The sequence below is a fragment of the Mirounga angustirostris genome, unplaced genomic scaffold (genome assembly GCF_029215605.1).
Source record: "Mirounga angustirostris isolate CCGP_5_RB_7025 unplaced genomic scaffold, mMirAng1.0.hap1 SCAF_17, whole genome shotgun sequence".
NCBI classification, from domain to species: Eukaryota; Metazoa; Chordata; class Mammalia; order Carnivora; family Phocidae; genus Mirounga; species Mirounga angustirostris.
This window is the reverse complement of record NW_026991725.1, coordinates 29,253,060-29,259,815: the sequence shown is the minus strand read 5'-3', so window position 1 is coordinate 29,259,815 and position 6,756 is coordinate 29,253,060.

Here is a 6,756-nt window from a genome sequence, read left to right as displayed (position 1 = left end):
CCTCTCCCCTCTCATGCTGTTTCTCTCTCACTCGCTCTCTAAAAAATAAATAAAATCTAAAAAAAAAAAAAAAAAAAGAATAATGCTTTCAACAGGAGCTGCTGAATTTCAAAGGCAAAGTTTGGAGGCAGGAGGGAGAGAAGAGGAGAAAAAGGGGCAGAGCCTAAGCCTATCATCAACAGAAAGAAAACACACATATAATTAATAGTGTCATTCTTTTTTTTTTTTTTTTTAAGATTTTATTTATTTGCGAGACAGAGAATGAGAGACAGAGAGCATGAGAGGGAGGAGGGTCAGAGGGAGAAGCAGACTCCCTGCTGAGCAGGGAGCCCAATGTGGGACATGATCCCGGAACTCCAGGATCATGACCTGAGCCGAGGCAGTCGCTTAACCAACTGAGCCACCCAGGCGCCCAATAGTGTCATTCTTAACCTGTGTTGAAAATCTGATTGGAATTTTTACAGATAACTCCAGGGGTTAGTCCTTAGAGATTCAGGAGTTCCATAAACCCCTTAAGGTGGAGACCCTCATCCCCAAGAACACAATATTGCTTGTGTAGTATTTCCAACAAGGATGTGTGGCCTGAATCTACACATAAGGAAACACCAGACAAACCCAAACTGAGGAACACTCAATTAAAAGAAAGGGGGAGGGGGGAAGCTCTACTCTGAAAAATTGTGAAAGATGGAAAAAAGATAAGGAATTTCTCCAGATTGAAGAAGTTTAAAGAAATGTAATATGTGATCCTAGTCTGGATCCTACACTAAATGCTCTAAGGGACCCTTATGGACTCAACTGATCACACTGGAATATGGACAGTAGATTAGTTACAAGTATTATATCAATGTTAAATTTCCCAAAGTTGAAAAGTCTACTGTGGTTGTGCAAGAGAATGCCCTTGTTCTTAGGAAATAGCCATTTACTTGTGAGCAAATGAGCATAATGGTGGCCACCCTCAGTTCAGGAGGGAAAAAAAATACACACACACAGAGTGACAGGGGAAGAAAACAGGACGAAATTTTAACAACTGGTGATGGTATATGGATATTTTGGTATATGGTATATTTTAGCAACTGGGTAAGTGGTATATGGAGGATCTTTGTATAGTTCTTGCAACTCTCCTGTAAGCTTGAAATTTTTCCAAATAAAAAGTTTAAAAAAAAAAAGAGAGAGAAAGAAAGAAAACCTCTACCCAGACCAGGCGCTCTGAAGTTAGGGCCATTTATCCTGCTCTTCCCCAGCGCTGGTCCTGGATTGGCCCAGGGCAGACCCTCGGTCGGGGTCCTGGGTCTACAGGGCAGAATTAGGGGCACAGGTGGTGACTGGAAGGGCCGAGGCCGCCGCTTGGGGACATTCCTCGCCCCCGACATTTTCTGACCTGACAGCTGAAGCAGCCGCGGCCCCAAGCCCCAGTGACTCACCCGCTGGACTCCCGGGGCGGAGGGGGGAGCCCCGCCCCGCACGCAGGGCCCCGGCCAGCAGGTGCCGCTGTTGAGCCAGCTCCGGCGGACCCTGCAGAGGCTTAGCCGGGACCCGGAGATGGTGAGCCCACGGGGTGTCTGGATTCCAGAGCTCGGCCCACCGGGGTCTGTAAGCAGCCTCGCTCGTCCTTGCCGGGGTCTAACTTCCCACTCCCAGGCTTCAGCTTCCCCGCACCCCCTCCCCCACCGTGGATGCCCCAAACGACTCCCTAGGATGACGCCTGGTGGAGGAAGGGAGGGGATAAGCAGGAAGAGGCTTCAGTCCTTGGCCCTAGAGTCTTGAGTAGCAAATTAATCTTCCCTTTTCTCTGCCCCATCTTTTCTTCTTCCTACCCCTTCCCTCCACCCCATTCACTCCCTCCGCCTCCTCTTTTCCCTCCTCTCCCTCCTCCTTCCCCTCCTCCCCCTCCTCCTCCTCTTCTTCCTCCTCCTCCTCCCACACTTGAGCAGCCCCAGGCTTTCAAAACAAACACACCCCTCCCTGACCCATCCCCAGCTTGCCTGGGCCTTTCTCAAGAAGTTGTTGCTCCTAGACTCCAGTTCCTTCTGCTGGTCTGGGAATCTGGATGGAGATAGATAGGGAGGGGGTAACAGGGTGCTGAGGAGGGTAGGGAGAGGCCCTGTGGTGTTTTTTCTTCCTGGGTAGAAAGGAGTTGCTTTCCCACTGCCTGGCTGGCTCAGTTGGAGGAGACTGCGACTCTTGATCTCAGGGTCTTGAGTTGAGCCCCACATGGGATGTAGAGATTACTAAAATAAATTTAAAAACAGGGAAGAAAGGAAGGAAGAGAGGGAAGGAGGGAGGGAGGAAAGATGGAAGGAAGGGAGGGAGGGAGGAAGGAAGGAAGGAAGGAGTTGCTCTCACACAGCCCCCCTACAGTAGAGTGGGATGTGCTGGGGAGGTGGGGTGGGGGGGAGTCTTCCCTGCCTGGGATGGTGGAGCTGGCCCTTTACTCCAGCTCTCTCCTGGCCTTCCCAGACTCAGGATGAAAGGGGCCTACAGAGGTCATTTTGTCCATCCCCCTGGTCCAGGAAGGACTGTAACTGTGTGAAACTCTCCCAATCCTCCATGTTCACTAACTTCTTCAACAACCCTCCACCGAACACCAGCTTTGTGCAAGGTACCAGGAGCTTTCCCTGATGCCAGCACCTTAAATCCTCACTAGGACCACTGGAGATGGGCACGTTCGTCTGAGCTGACTTGTCCAATGATCCAGTTCAATGCAGTGCTCCGCTGTGGCTCCTTCTGACTCACCCAGTGGGACCGACCTCCTTTAGCTCTGGGGCCCCCACTGTTATAGCATGTGCCTCACCAGCTTCCAGGGATGTGTTTTTGTGGGTCCCCCACCCCTACCAGACAGGACTCCAGACCACAGCGGCCAGAGACAGTGAAGCCTGGGGGCACCTGCTCTAGCCCTCGCTGGGCAGCCTTGAGGACGTTTCTTAACTTCTTCAAGATCAGTTTTCTAATCTGTAAAACAGAGTTAATGGCAATACCTTCCTCATGGGTGGGATCTGATGGGAAAATAAGAAGAGGTCTATAAAGTGCCTAGTAGAGGATTAACTTTAAAAAGAGAAGCCCTGGGGTGCCTGGGTGGCCCATTCGGTTGAGCATCTGGCTCTTGATTTCAGCTCAGGTCTTGATCTCAGGGTCATGGGATCGAGCCCCACATCGGGCTCTGTGCTCAGCAGGGAGTCTTCTTGAAATTCTCTCTCTCCCCCTCCCTCTGCCCCCCACGGCACTCTCTCTCTCCATCAAATAATAAATAAATAAGCCTTTTAGAAAGAAAGAAAGAAAGCCCATCCCCACGAGAATGGATGATGGATGTGGAGCAAAGGAACTCTCATAGTCAATTGGTAGAAAAGCTTAGCAGTTCCTGTTACAGGTGAATATATGCATTCAGTACCACCTGACAGTTTCTCTCCTAGATATATGACCAAGAAGAACATGGGCATGTGTACACCAAAAGACACGGAAAATAATTTTCATAGCAGCACTAATCATGATAACCCCGAACTGGAAACAACCCAAATGTCCAGTAGCAACAGCAGAATGAATTAATGCACTTTAGTAAATTCATGCAATGGAATACTATATAGCGATGGAAAATAATGAGCTACTCCTACTCATAACAACACAGATACACCTCAGAGACATAATGTTGAGGGAAAGAAATCAAGCAAAAGAGAGGTACACATAGCGTCTTTATTTTCATACAAAGTGCCAACCAACCAACTGATCTATGTTAGAAGTCCGGATAGAGGGTACTCTTGGTGATTAAAAATGAGGCTTAGGGAGTTCTGGAAGCTGATAGTGTTCTGGTTCTTTTTTTTTTTTTTTTTAATTTTTTTTTTACGATTTTATTTATTTGAGAGAGAGAATGAGAGAGAGAGAGCGAGCACATGAGAGGGGGGAGGGTCAGAGGGAGAAGCAGACTGCTGAGCAGGGAGCCCGATGTGGGACTTGATCCCAGGACTCCAGGATCATGACCTGAGCCGAAAGCAGTCGCTCAACCAACTGAGCCACCCAGGCGCCCTGATAGTGTTCTGGTTCTTTGTTGGGTGTGGTTACACAGATGTTTCGACTTTGTAAAAATTTATTAGGCTGTACACTTATGATTTATGCACTTGTATTAAATGTTATACTTCAGGGCGCCTGGGTGGCTCAGTCGTTAAGCGTCTGCCTTCAGCTCGGGTCATGATCCCAGGGTCCTGGGATCGAGTCCCACATCGGGCTCCCTGCTCAGCAGGAAGCCTGCTTCTCCCTCTCCCACTCCCCCTGCTTGTGTTCCTGCTCTCGCTATCTCTCTGTCAAATAAATAAATAAAATCTTTTAAAAAATTTTTATACTTCAATAAAAGGTTTACACTAATGTAAAAAAAGACAAATGAGTTGAGTGACTTGTGTCACGTAAATCTTAAAGTGTTTTTGACTAAAAAGCAAGTGATTAAAATATTTGGGTTGTATGATTCATAGAAATTTTATTTATTTATTTTTTAAATGTTTTTAGGGGGGCACCTGGGTGTCTCAGTTGGTTAAGTGTCTCCTTCAGCTCAGGTCATGATCTTAGGGTCCTGGGATGGAGCCCTGAGCTGGGCTCCCTGCTCAGCAGGGATCTGCTTCTCCCTCTCCCTCTGCCCCTTCCCCCCACCGCTCGTGCTCTCTCTCTTATTCTCTCTCTCTCTCAAATAAACAAAAATAAATAAATGTTTTTAGGTTATCCTTATGCCCAACATGGGGGTTCAAATTCACGACCCCAAGATCAAGAGTCATACACTCCACCGACTAAGCCAGCTAGATGCCCCCACAGAAATTTCAAAAGTGCCTACCACTATGGGGGTGCCTGGCTGACTCAGTCTGTAGAGCATGCAACTCTTGATCTCAAGGTTGTGAGTTCGAGCCTCACACTGGGTGTAGAGATTACTTAAAAAAAATGATAATAAACTTACCAAACAAAACTACTTAACCACTACATATTATTTAAGCATACATCCCTAGGGAGTACAAATAGCAGACATACGGGGGATGATAAATACCAAATGCAGAACAGAGGTACCATTTTAGTGGGAGAGAGGGGACTGAGATAAGCACGAGGGACATCACATGTTTTTCTAGTTTTCTTAAACCAGGTGGTTCTTATCACAGCTATTCATTTTATTATTCTTATGACTTTATACTTTTCCGATTGCCTGACGTATTTATAGTTAAAAATACTTCTCAGGGCGCCTGGGTGGCTGAGTCAGTTAAGTGTCCGACTCTTGATTTCAGCTCAGGTCTCGACCTCAGGGTAATGACATCAAGCGTGGAACCTGCTTAGGGTTCTCTCTCTCCCTTTAAAAAAAAAATAAATAAAAAATAATAAAAAATAAATATACTCCTCAGTGTTTAAAAAAAAAAGCAGGAGAAGGAAGAAATTATGTCTGATTTATCTTTGTCTTTCCAGCGCCAGCCTAGTGCCTGGTGCTCAATAAATGTTTGGTGAAGGTCACTGAGCCTGTAAAAGCCTCAGAGCCAGGGTTCATATCAAGTCTTCCCACACCAAATCCCAAGCCCAGGGCCCAACCCCGCCCCACCCCTCCCCACCCTGCCACAAGTTGGGGACACCTGTGGAGGGGCAGCAACAAAGGAGCCCCCAGCCTTACTCAGCACTCTGTGTATCTGAACTGAATTACAGGGAACAGAGAAGCAAGGCACAAAACGACTTCATTAATCGGCGCTGTGCAAATTCGGAATCCGTTAGCCTAAATTTCTATGAATCACCCTGCCAAAATCCTTTCATAACCTGCTCTTTATCTGAAACCTTTTAAGACGTATCTGTATGATAGCTCGATGCTTTCGTCTTTTTTATATTAGCACACTTGTCCTCTCCGTGGGACAGAAAAGGGAGCTTTGTAAGCCAAGTTTTGGTTAAAACAGGATTGAGGAGCACATCTGGCTGGGGCGAGAGAATAAACAAACAGCCTTCAGCACATGAATTCTTTGCAAGCAAAGAGATGCCACTAACTGCAGATGCATTCTCTCTGTTTGTTAGGCCCTGTGTGGAATGCAGCCTCCGAGAACAGCACTTCTCACCACTCAAAACCCATCCAAGCATGCCCAGCCCTGAGAGGGGCTTCTAGGAATGCAAACGATGGGCTGCCGGGGTAGCAGTAAGCCAACTTAACAGCATAGTGAGCACATGGGCAGGGGCTTGAAGGCTTGGAGGGTTGTTTTTAAGGAAGAGAAATAGGTCCAATCCTACGGGAGGCTGATTATTCACTTCCCTCCAACCAGAGCGAATAGTTTAAAGGGTTTCAAATGACGCTGATGCGGCTGAAGCTGCCAGAAGCCCATCCGATCATCCGTGGCATCATCACACACCTGTCTACACAGCAGATCTTCACCCTTACTGATCGGCATTAAGAAGCAAGGTCTCTGCTTGCCAGCACGCGTGAGGGCAGTGAGGTCCTGCACTTTACGTAGGAAAATGATGATTCTCTTCAAAAACATTCCCATTCCGACTGTCTTCTTGCCACCAGCAGCTCCCCACCCCCACAAGGCAGGCTGAAATCAATTCAACAGCTATTCATTCACTCACTTAACCAATTTAATATTTGATTAAAAAAAAATTGTGCCAGCCATTGTGTCAGATGCTGGGGTGGCAAAGATGATTAATAGGGTCCCTACCCATAGGATCTCAGAGTCATGCTAACAAATAATTAGGATTCCGTGTGATTAGGGCAATGATAGAAGGAAATTCAAAAGGGAGGTCCCCAAGGAGGGCAGGGATGGCTACTTA